This window comes from Aythya fuligula, chromosome 4, assembly GCF_009819795.1.
Source record: "Aythya fuligula isolate bAytFul2 chromosome 4, bAytFul2.pri, whole genome shotgun sequence".
Classification (NCBI taxonomy): domain Eukaryota; kingdom Metazoa; phylum Chordata; class Aves; order Anseriformes; family Anatidae; genus Aythya; species Aythya fuligula.
In genome coordinates, this window is record NC_045562.1 from 68,878,564 (window position 1) to 68,899,105 (window position 20,542).

The following is a 20,542-nucleotide window of genomic DNA, read 5'->3' on the forward strand; positions in this document are numbered from 1 at the left end:
ACCTTTAGTCTGTACTGAATTGTTTTCCCTCTTGAGGTTCAGACTTTTTTTTTGGTTTTGTCCTGGAAGGAATTACTCCAGCACTAGGGCTGAATAAAGTACACGTGTGCCAGCTTGGCTTCAGTTTTGTTTTAACAAACACTTCGGTTATGCTTAATTTTATAGTTTTTGCTTTGTCACTGTGATTTTTCAAACACTACGAGGCTATATTAATTTTAAATGAGCACTAAGGTGAAGTGATCCAACAAGGACATAAAAACATATTTATGATGGAAGCAATGTTGTGAAACCAAAACTGATGCAGCAGCAAGCAATCTCTAGATTGTACTGGATGGGAAGATCCTCTTCCACTCCCACTCCCTCAGCCTGTAAATCACTGCTGTCACATCACTTCTGAGAAAACTCATCTTGCCAGATCAGGTGTTTAGAAGTTGAATGCTGGGTACCTTTTATGTCAAAGTGCCATTTGCAGCAAAGTATCAAGCATATGCCAACAATTTTTTTCAATATTCTTAAGAAATGCATGCATGCATTACAGCTCAGTTAAGAGCTGGGTCTGGGAACTCAATATACTGAAGACTGCTCTGAGAAGGTCAACAGCAACACTTCAACAACACTGTTCAGCAACACTTCTACTATTTTATCCTGACCTTCCCTTGAGTTCAGGTTCCCAACCTCCCCAAGCCAACAGCTGAGGTGGGGATTCACTAAAGAAAGCAAATGATATCTAATGATTGGAGTTGTTACAGGATTTGAACAACAGAAGTCTGATAAAAAGACCTAGCATAAGATTTTTTAGGATCTTGAACTTGTCCCATAACTCCAGCTCTTCTGAGGAGAATCCGTCCATCTCCAGGCTGGACCCTGACACATACAGGTTCTGGCTTTGCTCCCAGTGATGTTTACAAATACATATGGGTATTTCCAGTGCATATTTCATTTCATTATTTCATTTCATTTCATTTCATTTCATTTCATTTCATTTCATTTCATTTCATTTCATTTCATTTCATTTCATTTCTTATTATTTTTCCCTGAAAGCTACTGCTGATTCGACTCTTTCACCCTTTCTCAGGTAGAAATATAATGACATTGTACTCTTTCTGCTAAACAGGTTTGTAATAAAGTAAAGATTTTCAAAAGCAGATCTGGGGGTAAACATCTATCATTGAGGAAAAATGTTTTAATTCATAAACAGCCATGGAATTCTATTTCCATGGCACGGGGATAATCCATCTATGTTACATGATCCAAACTGTGAGGCAATGCTCTTCACTGAGGATTTTAAAAATCTGAATGACTCTTTTGGCACTCTTGAGTGCTCAACAAGTTCTTTTAAAATTTCAGAACAGGTTCTGAAAAATGGAGATCCCTTAAATATCTTCTGTCTTCACTTTTTTTCTGAGGAAGGACTAATGAGCACATCTTACTCACTACACAAATATTACCCCTCTCTTGGTACAGACCTTTGGTTGAGAAAGATTTTATAAAGTAATAAAACATATAGTACATTTCTAGCAGTTGCGTGAGATGCTGCAAAGTCACCAAACAGCTTGTTTTACTAATACGTAGGTTGATCAACATCTGCACTGTAGTGTGGTAAACATGTAATTTTAATCCTGAGTATGAAAGCCAGATGTTAACATCTGTATTTCCAATTCTTCCTGAAACTTGTTGTTCCTAATGGTTGTCATTTTACATCTCATGGCTCCTGTGCTTCATCCAACACAAAAGGTATGAATGTCTTCACCCAACACAGCTAACACCTATTGAAGGAACCTAAACTTGCACATCAGAGTTTGTGCTCCTAAAACGCTTAGTAAAGCTCAGCTGAAACATAAATCCAGACTCTGGACAGATGTCTCCTTCACATTAAAGTTTATTTTCCAGGAGTTTGTACACTTTCCATGGATACTCAGAAGAGTCATTTCTTGATATTATGATGTTAGCCTGTCAGTAATCTTCAGAATTTCCATCTCATTTGCCAAACCCTATGAATCCATTTAGCCTCCTGTTGACCCATGTTTGTGAACATTGCAGGGTGAATTTCATCACATTGCAGGGATTTACTATCCATTAAGTTGCCAGTAGTCTTCTCTGACCTGTCGTATTTTAAAGCTGCAAGGTTCACTGACATAAAGAATAAATTGGAGTGAAAAGCCTTATATGTAATTTCTTTCAACTCTTGAGAAATATATCCACCTTCCCAGGTCATTTGCTAGCAACATTGCTAGGCAGGATACTTTTGATAAAATATTTTTTTTTTTTTTTGCCATTTGAAAATGCCAGTTCATTAGATACAAAACTTTCCAATGTAATTTCCAGCTGCACTTTTCACCAGGTCAGAGATGGAATTTCTGACCAATGGAAAAGACCAGCCCCCGTCCTCCTGCCATGTCCCAGCAGTGCCAACAGCACAAGAGTGGTCAAAGACCTTGCTTGCAGTGGCAGAGATCCAGTCCCTCGATCTGCCTGATTCAGATCTGGGTGTTAAACCTAGGTCATCCATGTATCAGGTGGCTATCAGCCTCTCCCCTCAATCCTTCCTGTTGAAATTGTTCTACTTTCTAAGATATAATACATTATTTATTGAGTGGAGAGATACAGACAAAGGGACTCAGGAAAAAACAGAGAAAGAAAGAAATTAAATGAATTGTTTTGGCACCAAATACTACTGTCTCTTGTTTCAGTGCCAACCTTGGGCCACATTGCTTTTGCCTGAACAACTCTTTACATGGTATTTGGAGATAGAATAAATTCAGGTGTTCTCTTAGATTTATTTTTATAGTGGCATGGCATCATCTGGAGGCACAAACAGAAGTACATGGACCTCAGCCATCGTAGCGATTGACGTCTTTGAGTAGACATCTATTCAAACCTGCTGAGACCTTACCTGGATTTCGGAGGATTTGTCAGAAGCAGAACTAAATGTCAACATAAGATTCATCAGGAATACAAGTTCTCACAGGTAGCTGAGTACTTGAAGGAACTCAAATAAAAGCAACAAAAATGTAAAGGTAGACTGACAAGTTAAGAAAAGAATTACAAAAGCTGCATTGGCTAAGAGACAACTGGTGAGGGACATGCTTGTTCCAGTTTATTTGAGGCATGAAACACTAGCAAGCAGAGAGATTATTTGAAGATGAAAGAATTGTGAAGATTCCTTCTTACTGATGGCTCAGATCAAATGCATGTCACTTATTAAAATGAGGTATATAGAGACCAAAGAAACATATATATATATATACATATACATATATATATATATAGGCTAGCTAAGCAACAGCAGAGGGAAGGTTGTTAGAAGGAAGAAGGCATACTCTTAAAAAAGTTGAAACTATTTTCATAGGAGGAAAAGAGAGACAGATTACATATGTAGATGCAAAAAGACCAATCTAAAAAGGGCTTTAGAATCTATTTTTAAAAGGCACAAATATCACTGATAATTAATTTTCTAACAAAAAAAAAAAAAGTCTTGCAGAGATTAAGCAGACCAGTAAACAGTGAAAGTGTGAATAGAGCAGTGAGAAGAGTTAACAGCATAAAAAGAAAAATGACTTTTTGGTTTCCATTTTTGTTCACCATGAAGCCTTAACACATACTTTGGCTATCTCAACTTTGAGTGTCAAAATAGAACAAATTAAGAAATATTAGGAGAAACAAATGGGCAGCATCACATGGTTTTTATTGAAGGGTTCTAAAGAAAGGCAGTTTTGAAATAATGGATCTCCTGGCTGTTGTGTGTTACCTCTCATTAAAATCTGCCTTTTTATAAAAGAAATGGAAAGTTGCAAAGGTGATGCCAATAATTAATAAATTTCTCCAAACAAAAACATGCAAAGTTGGGAACACATGCCAAGCAAGTTGACTGAAATTAAAATAAATAACAAGATCATGACAAATTAATAAATAACATTGTGATGTGTGAGAGGGAATAACCCATCCAGCTATTGTGACAGGAAGACAAATCCGTTAATATGCTTTGAAGGAGTCAGTGAGCATGCAGACAAGGGAGAAATGACTGACGAAGTCTAACTGGGTTGCTTAAAATTCTTAAATTTCTTCAATTTCACCATTGTTCCTTCACCAAAGCCTGTTAAAGAACCTGCTATGAGATAGGTAAAACCTCAATATGAACACATACTAGGCTAAAAGATAGGAAACAACTAAAAAATAATGATAGCCGTGGACTTTCAAAATAACCTCTGCTTGTGCTTGATCCATGCATATACATATAAATGTCCCCAGTGTCTAGTGAAAGTATGAAGTTGGCTCACCAGATGACACAGGACCACTCAGGGTAAAAATGAGAGCTCCATTATGAAGATTTACAGAGGCAATGTCAGCTCCACAATACTGATAAAAAAAAAAAGCAGGATGGAATTCAGCACTGATAAATCAGAAGCAATGCACCTAAGGAAAAAACACTCAATTAACATACATAATGATATGCTCTTCAGATGTGCTCTTAGATATTACCCTTCAGGAAAAAGATCTTTGAATGATAACAGGCAGTTCTACAAAAAACATCTCAGTGTTCAGTAGCAGTCCGAAAAACCTTCTTTGCATGAATTTAAGAGCTATTTGGAGAGGAATGGAGAACAGGAAAAAGTAAACTACTTCATAAATATGTGGCACAAATATACCTTGAATACTGTTCCAGATTGTCCATCTTAGAAACGTGCTAAAACTTACTTCTGTAGTGGTTGCAAAAGGATATAGACAAGACCTGTAGATGGACATCTCTCTTTTTAGACCAGCCAGAATTGCAAAAAAAATAAATACACTATTGAGCACACAAACTCTCCCCAGACAGGAAACAAAACCAGCAAAGAAGTAAAGAAAGTGTTATGATTCAAAAGCCAGTTTAGTTGTTCTAGCTACAAGTCTAATTCAGAATATTAAAACATAGTCTTGCCTAATGTAGAAGTAGAATTGAATAAACACTTCAGATTAAAAAAAATAATTAAAAAAAAAAAAGAGATTATTGGTTTCTATAACTGATTTCTAAAATCAAGAGAGATGTGGAGAAAATCATTAAGAAATGACAGCTCACTGTCTAATAAAAGACCTAACAAAGTCAACCCTGAAATTAGTAGAGAGCAGGTTTGAGCTCAAAGACAATCACTGCTTCAAGCTGAGGTGCAAAGTGGAGCCGGGGAAAGACGGTGGTCAGTTTGAGTGTCATGATGTCATTGTTAGGTAATCCAGCTTGGACACTTGACATCTCTCCCATGCTTAGGTTAGGTGCATGGTACAGTTTATGGATGATCAGAGGACACTATATTGGTATCTCTGCTTTTGGTTTTGAAGAATAACACACCAACTCCACTGCCACACCTCTTCCATAGGAGGGATTTTCTTATTCAAGCATTGGTATAAAGCACAAGTGCTCTGGCTTTAGGAGGATTTCCTGATTCTCCTAGTGATATATATACATATTTTGGAGAACATTGTTCTTGAGTGGAATTTGTTAAAATGAATGTGCAGGTATGTTGTGTTCAACTTTTGGACAAATGGCTCTAACTCGATATTTAACTCCAAAGGGGCCAGGAAATGAAAATATAGCCCCATTCCTCAGTAATTATTAATTTCCTGTCACTATTTTCCTTACTTCAAGAATTTGGAAAGTTCTAACAATCTTGTAAGGTTGATTAAAGAGTAATTTGGAAGGGGGATGGTGGAGGAGGTAAAGGAAGGGGATAGAAGACTATTTCTCAGCACTAAAAATAGTTTCAAATTCCCGCCAAGAAATGACAAATTGTTATATATACACTCAGACACAGAGATGTATATTTTGTTTTAAATTCCAATTTCAAAATGTACTGCATAAAGAGAAACCACAAATTGAAACTCCATGTGCTCATATTGGCAGCAACAGCAAACTTAGTTTTTTTCTAAATATAACCCCCCAAAACCCTACCTCAACCTTCCTCCACCTCCTGCCCCTCTTTTTTTTTAAGTAAGAACACAGAGTGTTTTGGTTTCTCAGTGACTTTTTTCCTTTCCTTTGAGTTACTAGTGGATGGCCAAGCTCTTAGAACCTTCCTCAGGTAACATTTCCATTGGTTTCAATGGGACATTTGCCCATGCAAGGTCTGCAGTATTTTTCTTGGTATTTATATAAAATTAAGGAATGTGTGACAGGAATGAGGTACATTTTTGTCAAGAGAATGAGAAGTAAACACAATTTTGTAAAGGGATGGAGAGTAGGGAAGAAGGATAATGATGTGAGGAACATTATGTAAATCTTTACTCTCTTCTATCTCTATAATTTATCTGTTTTTAGCAGAAAGGTCTTTGAATTTGAGTCAAATATCTAAAGAAAATGAATTCTGAGGACTCAGTCCAGGTCATAGGAAATAAGCCACATCAAACATCCCCAAATAAATCACCTCTAATTTAAGCAAAACTGTACCAGAGGCTAGAGACAAACCAGTCCTTTCAGCTTTCAGAAGGGATTTTAACATCAAAAGAGGAAGGTGAAGTAAAAGCCTAGAAATGTAAATTTTTTGGTCTTTTCACACTCAAATTTTCATGCTGCTTCAATTTCCTTTTACAAAAGAAGAATGTGGTCAGACTTGAGAGAATGACTTAACAGCTTTTATTAAAAGGTAGCACAGTTCTCCTTTGGATAATTTAAGAAACATTATGAAAAGCATTAAGCAATGATGATCTGTCCCAGTTTGAATGCTGTGGCTTGTAAGTTTTGACTCATGAGCTGTTAATTTCTTGGCCTTTTTACATGAAAACGTATACGTATGAGCACTGATGAAGGAGAGAAGTATCCTGCTGAAAGTTGTAGTGGTGTTGAATTCATAAGTTCTATGAGGAGCACAGGAAAAAAAAATCATAACATTTTAAATTATACTGCACACAGTAGAATAGTGTTGAACCCGGACACTGGTAGAGGAGTGCTACCTCCTCTGTTTTACTAGCTGTTCAGGTGGGGCACAGAGAATTTAAATTACTTTGCCGCGGGGTCCTTGTGTGATGATGGATTCAGTCTCCATTTGGTCCTTCAAGTGAAGGTAGTGGGACATTGAGTGGGACACTCAATGTTGGGTGTGATGTGTCAACAGCTGGACACTGGAAGTGCCACCATGTTTAACTATGTCTGAAGGAGCCATGCCCAAGTTCATGTGGACAACCTGGACAGCATAGATGAGTGTAGAGACTTTAATCAACGTAAAACAGGAATCATACTCTTATAGGTAATTAGAGCTACCACTCTGAAGGAAACGAGGTACTTCCTGTCATTGTCCTCAAGCAAGCATCAGAGAAACACTAATTATTTGCAGCAACAAAGCTAAGGAAAATCCCCCAGACTACTGGAACAATACGGTGCAGAATAATGTGAATTGAGAAACACTCTGCTGACAGCTATCCGAAACGTTCTGCCTGGAAACCACCTGAGCACTGCCTTATTTCTAGACATCTGTCGCCACAGTTATTAGCTAACAACAAGCATAACATGGAAATAATTGTTCTATTTAAGGCAGGAACAATAACTAATTGAATGACATGAAATTGCATCAATATCATTATCTCCTGTTGACTTTTTGATAATCTGTTGAAGAACAGTTTGTGTTTTCCGGGGTGGAAAGCTCTACTTGTTTCCTAGCAAAAACCCTGCAGCAAGAAGTTTTCCATAATGGTTACCTAATTTTGCACATTTAAGGTATAATGCTTTCCAAGCACTGTTGACATTTTATTACCTCTGTGCTTGTTTTTTGTTGTTGTTGTTTTGGTGGTGGTGGTGGTTTTTTTCTCAAGCTTCAACCTTCAACAGATATTATTGTTGTTGATAGTGGTGTTTTGTTTGTTTGTTTGTTTGTTTGTTTGTTTTTCAAGCTTCAACCTTCCACAGAATGCAGACAGGTATATTTGTTATGGTAGTAGAATAACAGCTGGATACCTTACATTCAGTTCACAGTCTTTCCATCCTATATTTTCAATTGCTGGGCTGTTAAAGATATTTAGGCACCTAATAGTTTTTCTTAGGTATCTATTTTACACTGAAACTGATAGGAATTAGCCATATTTCATGGACTTTTCAAAAATCATGTAAATTGTTATAGTAACTGAAGCTACAAAATAACTCTAAAATTGTGTCCTTTTCTAATATAAGGCAGTCTTTCCAAAAATAGTCACTTTTATAATATAAATTTTTCCAAAATGTTCCTGGTTTTTAGAGTTCTGCCACTCCCATCCTAACTGAAGAACCTACTTGTACAGAGCATGTTAATGCCTCAGGCATTAATCTTCTGTCTTTGGGGGCTACTTTCAAACACAACTCAAACACTTCATGGACCTTATAGTTTTTCCTAAGTGATCAGAGGTTTGACATAGTCTAATGTTTGGGTGTCCAGGCTAGGAGATCTTCTTGCCCTACTAGCCCAATTTTCAGAAATTGTAGTTCCTTCTGAATATCACATCTTTTTAAAGGTTTAAAAAAAATCCAACCATTTTCAAAAAAATCTTTGGGAACACGAGGGGGTGTGTGAATACTTTCAAATTGTAGTTTGACTAACACAGCCACTGCTTAGATCATCAAACAGGCATGTGTTTGGGACACAGAGGCACTACAGTCCTGGTGTATTCAGCCCAGAATCCTCATGGTTATGTGAATAATTATCCCTTCATAGAGGCCTGGAAATCTTGGACAGAATTAGCAATCACAGCAAGGGTGCTAAGAAATAATTTGTACTGTACATCTGTTAGCGTCCCTTAGCCCAGCTGGAACTTACATGCTTTCCTCCCTATCTTGGGTTTCTCAGATCGTGTTGATGTGTATTTAAGCCACAGGAACATACAAGGCAGGCAGGCAGGGGGGAGACATGAACTTCCCTGGTATTTTAATTCCAATCCGTGATCTCTCTTATCAGGATGGGTAAGTAAAGAAAGTGTCAAGTGTCATTTGTTCTCCTGATTCCAGCTTGTTGTGGTGGGAGGCAAAGCCATTGTGAGTGAAGCAGAAGTATTAGACCACTTGGACAAGTGTTCTCTTCCAACAGGTGTCCTATGAGAACACTTCATTGGGATCAAATGATTGTATCCCAACTGGATACTACTACTGGCATTGATTTTTGAACTGTTTCAGCTAAAAGAACGATTTTATATTTTACTTCATCTTGTCTTTGAGAAATAAGGTCCCTAAGTCTTTTTCACCATTAATGTGTTCCCTTTCATTCTCATTCTCCTTGGTCTTGCTACCACAGGGAAGGGGTCTGTCAAGAAAATGTTGTTCAAATACGTTAGTCATAAGGATGTATAAAGAGGAAATCAGGATAAAGTACCTCATAGCTGACCCTGCTTTGAGCGGGAGGTGGGACTAGAGACTTCCTGATGTTCCTTCCAGCCCACAATATCTTATAATCCAGTAAGAGTGGGGAAGATAAAATTTTCAGACTTATTTTACTACTAAAGAAACATTTTTCTTTTTTGGATTCACAACACAGCATTCAGTTTACTCTCTTGCTTGACTTATGATAGCAACATATTTATGCTTAATATGCTTTCTCTCACTCACTCTTCCCCCTTCCATCCTTTACTCAAATGCCACAAACTCTTCCCACCCCATATATTTTTCTTTTACACCAGACTTATGCAATTCAGCTGGGATTTGCTTTGGATTGCTTCCAAATACACCCACACAACTGCTCTGAAAGTGATGAGGTTTATTCGAAGATGGACTTGGCAAGTCTCTGTTTCGAAGGGCTACTCATCCAAAATGCTTCAGGAAGAGATTTTAAGACACATAAATAAACTCACAAAGCAATAAAATAGAAGGCTGTGAATAGCAATGTTTAGAAGAGTTGAAGCAAGTTAAAACATCTTGGTTGAAAATGTCTTCTTCTATACCAGTGAGCCAATATCCATCAGTTTTAAGGCAACCGAATTGATACTTACAGGCTGTGGCTACTCCGTGTTTCAGGATATTGAAGACCTTTTTTTTAATTTTATTTTATTTTTATTTTTTAAATTTTTATTCAGAACAACACCGCAATTGGGTTAAACAAGGTTACAGGCGGTCAGAGGAATCTTTAACACCTTGTTGGCTAACTTTGTTCCATCTGTAGATGCATAAAAGGTCCTCTGGAGAGGCTGTGCTGTCCAAGGGTAAGGCTATCAATGTAGAGACATGGGTTTAGTCTGACTCTCCTCTTCGCCATGCTCCACAGCCTTGACTGAGTTGCCTTTCTCCTCCATGCCTTAGTATATACTCTTCTAGGAAATTAGGGTCTAGAGTATAACCCTCTGTTGTAGAAACAAAGAGTTACTGCTGAGAACTGAAATATAATGACTGGGATTTTGTTTCTGCCAGTGCACTAATTCCAAATCCCACACCCAAACTCATGAAATTACCTTCTGAATGATGAGACAATCATTCTTTTTTTTGCAAGATATTCCCTGCATTTACATCCCTTGGGTAGCAACAGCGGAAAGTACTGGCCTATAGACAAGGCCTTATTTGCCCAGGTTTGAGGGCTTTGCCTGTGTCAGTGATGTAAGGATACCAGTCTCCTTCAAGAGGTGTGGTTTATCAGCAGAGCATTTGCAGTTTCTCAGACGTCAGGCTAATGGTCTCACATACAGATTCTGTAAGATGCCTTTCATTCATCCTGCCAAACAGGAGGTGTGCTTGTGATGCTTTCCCAAACTGAAGGGCTTTACTCCATGAATGCGAGCAATGTTAAAGCCTGAATAATGCACACAGTCTTCCATTTGCAAAATGCTTCCACCTCTCCCTTCACCCTCCCCCACCTTGTGGGTTAGCTTTTGGCACTGCAATAGATACTCTGAATCAATGTCAGTTTTTGAAAGGCCAAATTAGAATACTGAAAATCAGAATCAAATCCAGCCATGCTACAAGTCCATTGTTTTTGTTTTGTTTTGTCTTCTGAGGTTTATCACAGATGAACTGTGCCTTTTGGCAGTATAGGCAAGCACATCTTTTTTTTTTTTTTTTTTTTTTTTTTTTTTTCCCCCCAGTGTCTGAAAGACATCCAGATTAATCAATCCAAATAGAAAGCCAAAAGCTCTGAAAGGGAAGAGCATATTGCTCAATGTATATGCTCTGCCTCGGCTTTAGTCCACAGAATGGTAAGCACTTAAAAATAGAAAATGAAGGACACAAAAAATATCCAGATTATACAGTTTACAGAGCTACATACAACACAATGACAACTTGCGGGCACTGTGAACCACTGTCACGCTCTGAGACATGTTTGTTTTGAGTTCAATAAAATTCCAACTTCTGCACAAGCTAAAACTTGTCCTTTACACCAGAATGTAATAACATATTTGTGGTGGTTTTTAGGATGCAAGCCACCGTCCACTTAATACCAACTGAAGGCCATTACTCTCATTTCTCTCCTGAGTCAGACCACAACACATCTCCACAGCAAGTTCCCAGTGATCACGACCGGTGCCAGGCCATCCAAAAAGACCCCAAAAGGGCCATGTTTGCTTGCTCAGATTGACCCAATAGCATGGAGTGGGATGGAAACCATCTTAAGCTATGCTCATTCACCCAGGTCAACCAGACACTTATGAGTCTGAAGGATGCGAAAGGAGAAATACAGCATCCAGATCACAGCCTGGCTCCACAGAAGACAATGTCTATATGCACACCCATGTGAAATAGCAATTTCCAGTGTTTATCCACTAATCCTAACCGAAAGGTCAACCTGAATCAATATGTCTGCTGGGTGCTACTGCAGAGTTTCAATCTACCTCATTGTCAAGGACAGGGATTTGCTTCATGTTTTTTGAACACAGAGCTGCTGAAGGCCACAAGCAGATTAAAAACCTCTGTCCTTATCTGGGCTTTCTCTCTGGTTATGAGTGCTGTGGTCATCCAAACTTTGTGTGTGTAGAGTGAAGAGAATCAGACTAGTTTGGTGTTACCTAGCACTGAAAAACTGTGTGATGTAGCTGTCCTCAGACCAAAGCAAGTAATGGACTCAGCCTTCCTCTTCTGGTTCCCATGCAGAGCCCAGAAAGTCTCACCCAAGAAATGGAGGAGAGGGGTTGAAATCAGATGAGCCACTTCAGGGAACATTGCACATGCAGAAGGAATCATGGCTGGTAGCTTACCAAGCCCAGCATTCTTTAAAGCATGGTACTGCTGTATGGCTCTCTATATAGTCATCTCTGGTGGTCATTAGTTTTCATGCTAGGAAAGGAGCATGGTCTCTGCAATATTGAACTTTCAGTGGAAGAAATCAATTTAAATTCATCCTCACACTAGCAGAGGATGGCAAGGTGCTATGGAACTCACTTTGCTTGTCCTTAATATGCTTCTTTTGTGAAGATCACTGAAATTTGAACTTCTCAAATTTTCTTGGATCTCCTCATTTTACTATTTTACTATTTAAGGTCTTTCTGGACCACCCTCATGTTTACTCAATTTCAAGGACTCCTTCAAACTTCTTAATCCTTCCCATACACTCCCATGGGATCTTGGGGGCCTATTTTACCTCTCTTCTCCTATATACTTTGCTCTATCCATCCATTGTTCAGAACATTGCCTCTAACAAGACCTCAGCAAAGCTGACATACAAGGAAAGAGAAATGCTTTCAGTAGGCATAAATGACTGTCATCAGACAGGGCCTTGGCCTAGGGGCAACTGGAATGTGTTTATTCCATGAAGTGCCATGCAGAAATACCTGAGCTAGCTGGGAACATGCTAGTTCAGGTTACAGAAGCAAAGTGTACACACATTAGCAGAAATACTGGAATTACTTGGGTGTGGTTTTCAGAGATTATCCTGTTCCGCCCAAATAGAGAAATACTGTGAAGCTGATGCAGCCAAAAAAAGTGATCATTTCATTACACTTCTAAAGCCCATTTTTTTTGAAAGCTATGACAATTTGGGTAGGGGGAGCTTAAATAATTATTTATTATTACTAGTACATGTACATATGAAACTTCCAAAGCAGCTGTGAGGATGCCACTGTCATAACTGCCCTCCCTAGCAATCCCAAAGCATTGATGGTGGAGTTGGAGGAGAAGGAATAAGAGCGGAAGGGCTGAGTTGAATATTTCTGCTTGTCTGGTCACCAGCAAAAGTGATTGGTGTAATTGAACAGAGCAGAATTTGGAAAAATGGTGTGCTGCTTCCAGTAGCCTAATGAGAATCAAGAGACTTGTGGGACCTTATCACCGTAAATCACAGGAGCCTGGTTCCCTTTTTCACTCCTTTTGCATTGGCAGGGTTCCTCCTAAGCTGTATTCACATAAAGAAGATGGCAACCAGGAAGTTAATCTCTTCGTGCACATTTATCTGGACCTCACTTCTAGGTACTTACATAGAACTATTACCTTAGCCTTTTCTTCAGTGTTTTGCTTGCTGCCCCAAAAGGCAAACTTGATGAAATTTCCACATTTGTTTTGGAAGTGGCAGGAGTAAAAGACTCTGTGGTTTGTCCAAGGAGGTCTGGGGAAGGAATTAAACCAAGGTGTCCCAAATCCCAAATTAACACTTTAGCCTCTACACGATCCATCCTCCTTCTATCTCAGTTTCTCCTGGACAAAGGAAATTACCTCCATAAAGGAACCAGCATAACTGCTGCAGGCTCAGCTGCAATAAATTCACAAAGCTGGGCAATCACTCTGAAATAAGCACCTTTATTCTTAAATAACATATGTCAAAGATGCTGGTTGGGAAGAGCAAATGTGTCAGCAATTTCCCCCAGCTGCTGAAACCTCCTCACTCCCTGCATGGGAGCTTGCTGGTGGTCCATGTCCAACTGAAGAAACAAGGACTACAGCTGGGTGATGCGGAGGTGGGGAAGCTATCTCAGGAGGATGAGGTTGATCGGAGTGGCTGGGCTGAGATCATGAAGCCTAAAAGCAGAAGAGAGGTGGCCGTCAGCTCTGCAGGTGGAGCTGATGCCCTCGTGCTGGGATGCTCGGTGCCCATGCAGACACTTGCCCTCCTGCCTCCATCAGCAGCTTGCACTTTGCTAGCAGCAGAGACATTGAAACTTCCACCAGCTTCCAGAAAGAAGTTAAACACGGGTTTCAATGCAGATTAAAATACACACATACTTTTGAAACATGGCTGGTCATTACTAATTCATGGCTGCTGTCCAGCAAGCAGAGAAAAACATTTCCCCTCGTAGGTTTAGCAACAAAATCGAAAAAAAATAAAATAAAAAAAAAATCAATGACTTATACTGTACACTAAAACAGCTTAAAACACAAACATTTCCAGAGTACAATATTTCAAGCAGTCTTGTAACCAGAGGAGCTATTTTTTAACTGGATTCCGACTTTTTACTACTAACAGCCTTGTCTTATTTGCAGAGGCTCTGCTAGCTGTCAGACATCCTGACTCCACTTAATAAACTCACTTAGAGCAGAACTTTCTTAAGTCACAGTGTAAGTACATAAATTAGTTGTTTCAGCGCTAGACCAACACACTTCTCTTTCTTTCCTCTCTCCTGAGCACTGCACTACAAGGAAGAAACTCGAGTCTCCAGCTAACCAACAGTTCATTAAGAAATGCTGCCATGACACGATGTGCTTTGGCTTTGGCTGAAGCTGCAGGGCCACTTATTGGTGGGCAAAGTTTGGGTCCCTAGGTTTGGCTGCTGCTTTTGAAATGCTCTGGCTTTTGTGCACCATGACCTTGGCAGGGGAAATGAGGTGATGCCAGGTCACAGGGAGACTTTGCACGAGGGAAACTGGAGCACCAGGAAGCTGAGACTCTTCAGCGTCTCACCAGATAAGCAGGAGCAGGGCATATTTCATTAGTGGGTGGATCTCAGTCTGGTTCCTTGAGAATATGAAACTTAAACAAGACTATAGTCATGTCTCTGCCTCTGTATAAACCTCCCTCATAACCCCTACGTCCATTGCCCAAACTTATTCACATTCAACACAGAGAAACACGTTGCAGAAGTAAATAAATTGAGGGATGTGGGCTGCGAAGCAGGAGGGAGATGCCAGAAGTCCTGCTGTCTCAGAGGAAGGCCACTTAACCTTTCACTGTGTCCAAGAGGGGAAGGGATTTTAGCAATGTGGGCTCACACCTTCGGAGAAAAATAAACAAATACAAATGATGCAAAGCTCTAAGACTCTTGGTTCTGCATGTTCCTGTGCTGGCAACTGGCTTCTGCTGCTCTTACTGAAGAGATGGTCTCTTGCAGGAAGCCTGGAGGAACCCCCATGGTCACCTCACCAGCACTCAGCTTTGCTAACCCCTCACCAGGAGGGCATGTCCAACATGGGAGCAACTTGCCCTTTTACTGGGGAGGGTTTTGGGGACAGCATCTAGCCCCACTCTCTGCTCTGTCACCCTAAAGTCCCTTTGGTGAGCGCAGGAGCCACACCAGGCTGGTGAAGGGGAGCAGCTGGCAAAGCTCAGTGTTGCCAATGTTGGGTTTCTCTTGCCAGCTGCTACGTGTTGTACCTGGTGGCAGGTACTATTTTTACAGCAAAACTCATTTCTCGCCAATAATCTCGGTGTTACATCTTGAGAACTAGATCTAGCCCTCTGGTAATTCGATCTTAATTAAACAAAGTAGCTGCCAATCCAGTCCCTTTCTGGTAACCTGTGTATTGCAATGTTTGGTGTTAGGCAAACACAACAGACATTTTATCAGCCCCTGTGTTGTAAATATAGCTCCATTTCTAAGCAGATGCTGATAGTAGAGTTTGCCTTGCCCTGCCCTACCTCTCCCACTTAGCTGAGTCATAATAACGCACGGGGTTAGCACAACTCCATTGCATGCTGTAATGCTCGGGAAGATTTGGCAGATAGGATAAGCCTTGTGAATGTTACGAATCTCATCTTTCACACTGAAGCACTTGGCTAGGATGCACTTTTTTTTTTTTTTTTTTTTTTTTTTTGGTGTGTTTAAGTTATTGTATAATACAATCTTCCAAGTTACATAATGGTTCTTCTCTTCACTTCATGTCATCCAAGCCCTGTACAGGAATGCGCACACACTGCTGCCAACCATCCGTGAAGTCCTCAGGGCCATCTGCAGAGCAGTCTGAAAAGGGCAGGTACTACAGCAACATGCACATGTGCACTTTCCAAAGCCTCACCTGTCTTTCAGGGAGTTTTTAGCACATTGTGCCAAAATAAAATGAGGTTATCTGCAGAAAGAGCTATATTTTTCCCTCTCCTGAAATATGTGAAGCCAACAAAGGTATCTGGCTACGCTCTCAGATGAAAAAGTCACATTCACTACAGGAATCAAACCCTCAGCCATAAGGAGCAACAGAGCCCCGTGAGCCCTCTCCAAAAAGCAGGTTTTTGACTCAAGACAAAACCTTGTGTTTGTGAAAAAAACACACCCCTGCAGACAGAGGGGAGCAGGTGGGAGGCAGATGCTTCCTCCACCAGGATGGGTCAGCAATACATTGAATATGGGCTGGGCATAATGGTAGCTAGAAACCCCATGATGGGTTGTCACTCACCAGAGCCCAATCGTTTACTCCAAATCTGAGGTGGGTCATTGATATGTCCTTGCTGGACTCCAGGCAGATGGTGCAGATGCAGAGCTGGTGTCACGGTGGCTGTCCGTGGGGTGCACACCACCAATGCTTGTTCCAGCATCACCAGTCTGGTGCCAAACAGGAGCCTTAGCCTGCCCAGCAACAGGTACAAGCAGTTTCTCTTCAAAAATGTAATTATATTTAATGATTTTTAATAGCCCTTGCAAATAACTGTTGCAAAGACAGGTAGAAATTTTGTAACAAGTGGTCAGTGGACTCAGCTCTGTTTAGAATATTTTGTTTTTACCTTTTTTTACCTCTATTTATTTTTAATTCTCTGCTGCAAATTTTAACCTTTTTTTTTGTTGTTGTTGTTGTTTTACTTTTTTTTTTTTTTTTTTTTTTTTTTTTTTTTTTTCTCCAGTGGATGTTTTCTCTCCTCCCCTCCCTGCTCTGTTTCTCACAGACTTTTCTAACCCAGTGACATTTGTGTTCCAATGTTCGAACCTAACATGCTCAAGAGGGCTCAGGAGCAGGGCAAACAAGTTTGCCTGTGTCTTTAGCATACAGCTTGATTGTACATTTACAGTAGATATTCTGCCTTAATTTGCTTTTAAACAGCCCCTTCAAACAGCTCAGAGCTCTGGACATTGTTCGCCTAGGTGCATTACAAAACCATAATTAATTAGCTGGGATCCCCTGTGGATTTTCTCAGATTTTACCCAATCTTCCCGCCAATTTTAATGACCTTCCCAGTCAGGGGCTTTACATCTGTAAATGCTGAGTGCCATTCAGCACTTAGTAAACAAGGGGTATCTGAGCAAAATAGCCGGGGCTTGAAATCAAACAGTTTACTTGTTTATACTACAGGAGACACTGTCAGTCTGGGTGGCTCTTAGCACCTGCCGTGCCATTTGATGACTGATTTTTGGCTTTCTGTCCTATATTAAGAGAGCTCAAGATTGATCTGTGTTGCCCTTCCATAAAGTTGGGATTGTCAGGGAATCTGCTCCATGGAGTCCTGCTTTCCCACCCCCTCTTCTTTGCCTTTTTAAAGCAAGAAATGGCACTTTGTTTATTGTCCGTGTAAAACTTGCCGAGAGCTCCCCATAAAGAGATCAGCCAAGAAACTTTCAGCTGCTCTCTGTTCCTCCTGGCTTCAGGCCAACATTCCCCAGCAGGTGTCATATACCAGCTGATAAGAGGGAAGAGAAAGGGAAGAAAGGAAAATGAGCAACAGGAAAAGATTTGGTAGGCTATAATGCAGGGACTGCCCAGCTACCACCTTGTAGCGCTCAATATCAACATGGGTTTTAGCACATGTGGTGCAAATGCAACAAAGACCTTCACAACATCTTTGAAGCCTGTCTTGTACAGGTTGTGTTTTCAGAAGGTCTCAAGACAGTGAGCACTACCCATGTAGCAGAGGGCATCTTCATCTGGAAATTAGTAGCCAGCTTGGTTGCTGCACAAGGAGAGATGGAAAAATTATTTTTTCTTCGATCAAAGTTGTATTTTCAGTGGTTACTGCTAAGGCAGAAAGGTGTCCTGGTGTGCTGAGTACATGGCTGCAGTGACAGTTGCTCATGAAGTAAAGCAATATTTGGTTTTAATCATATGCTTTTAGACATGTATGGTTTTTGTATGTTCTCTATAGTTGCACTTATATTAGTACAGCAAGAATTGGAATGATTCAACTGGCCAAACTTCTTGGATTGATGCTTCTCTGTCAATTTGATGGCCTTGAAGAGCAGCTACTGAAAGGGCTGAGCACACCGAGCTGACTAAGATGTAACCAGGCGCTGCCAGAGGTAAGCTCACTAATAAAAGAAAAATGATTAGGCAACAGTACTATGTCTGTGCCCTGGCTCTCCATCTGTAAAACAAGGATGATGGTATCAGCCTTATCTTGCAGAGGAGTTGTGAAGATACATCATATTAAAGGTGATTTAAGAGGTGCTCGGAGACTGGTGGGGAGAGGAGCAACCTGAGTGCCTCGAAGAATGAGACTTCCTTGCTGCAGTTTTTAACTTTCAGACAGAGCAGAGAGAGAACTTGTTTGAACTGCTGCCTCAGGACTTTCAAACAGGAGCAGCTCCGGGGCCCTTTGCTTCTCCCAGGGCTGATATTAAGCCCATTGTCTGGGTTTGTTGAGGCTGGAGCACCTTCAGGGAGGTGTCACACAGCCCAGGCAATTGGGCAGAACAGCGGCAGATAAAAGGCTCTGCTGGGAAACATAAGGCAGCGATCCTCGAGGAGCAGCAGGACACAGTCACGCTCCTTAGCCCTTTGCTGAACTGGAAACAAACCTGAGCATGTAGGAGGAGAAACAAGCAGTGAAAATTACTGGAGATATTGAATCTTGTTTCACAGGTTGTGGTGTTTTTAAGAGAAGCCTCACAGGTCTTCACAAGCAATAAATGATGAAAAGAATGGACAAAAGGGTACATTACTTACTGATTCGTCAGACTTACAAGATAAAGCCAATACCTATGTAACTAGAAGCAAAACACAGAGACAACACATAGAAACTGTTATTACACAGTACATAGCCAGCTCTTGCAATTGCTTGCTGAAGGATGCTACTGCAGCCAAAAGCATACCGAGATTCAAAAAAAAGGCAGGGGCTTTCAAGAACAGGTCACCCATCCCATCCAGGCACAAAACAGGAGGCATTGATGGTGGCAGCTGAGCTGAGCTGAGATAAAGATAGAAGGATACACAGATGGGGGAAGAAACAGTTCCCCTTAAGGCCATAATCAAGGCAGTGGGCTTAGTTACCTAAGAACAAGTAGATTTGTTGCTTTAGAGAATAATGTCTCCCAGAACAGAGCTTTCCATATCTTTCAACGCTGAGGTTCAATGAACCTTCCTTTGCAGATTTTGAATTGAGAAATGGGCAATCAAGTGACATGTAGAACTGCTCTGTCATCCTACAGCTACGCAGAGGTCTGCCATTTTAAATAGAGAAAAGACAAATGGCTGAAAAAGAAGAAAGCAAGCAAATAATGCAAATTTTCTGTCTCTCCCTGCCAAACATACGCTTTCTCAAAGTCCACAGGGAAAAATAGCAGTCCCATGTCATCACATGCTGACCAAAAACCTTTGTGAAGACCTTTTTGAAAGGATTGTACTGACAATCCTTTTGCTCTAAATCCCCCTGGCTTGCAGGCAATTGCAGCGATGTTCTACCCCAGGGGAGCACACAGCCCCAGTTTTTCCTCAGTACTGCTTAGAAGGGCAGAGAGATCTTGGTCTTGGTTTCCTTTTACCAAGAGTTTGGAGATCAAGAGCTTTCAGTTCTTGATCCTCGTTCTTGTTGACTGATGCCCCTGTAATGCATGACTCCTCAGGGCCAGGAGGATGTTATAAGACCAGAAGGAAGGTGGATGAGCAGGAAAGATGAAGTCCAGATTCAGGAAACATGTATGTGTGTCCTCTACTCCGAGTCAAGCATAACCATGAGTGCTTTGGTTCTCAAAGTTTGAGTAATACCAGGGAAACATGAAGGCCAAAGGCTGTTTTTGTGGACATTGAGAGGCCTTGAATAGGGAGGGGAGATGGATACAGACATTTGGCACTATGTCTAGACATTTGATAATGCAGATTTCTAAAGCACCAAAAAAAACCAACACATATATGCCCAATTCTTTTTCTCTGAAGCAATGACTACAAGTCAGGGAAGTAACAACTCCTACTTGATGCTTCTAAGAAAATCTGAAGAACTTCAGCTGAGGCACACTGTGAAATAAAGAGTGCATTTTAGAGCATCTGAGGAGATACAATAAGGGAAGAAAACTGAGGTTAGAATATTATTTTGTTCACTTCTATTTTTCATATCCAAATAACAACTGCTTTTTCTAAGTGATCTGAATTATTGATTTTGAATTATGAAAAAGTAATCAAAAATTAATAGCAGGCTGGCTTCAGACTGTTCTTTATCAGTTGATATGGTGACTGAAACCCATGGGCTGTCTGAGGACTGCTGTCTGAGGTTAGTACATTCACAGTCTACAGCTAATGGTGAACTAATGAGGATGCCTTTCAGCAGCTCTCAAACATCAGAGTGCCAGGGTGCTCTTC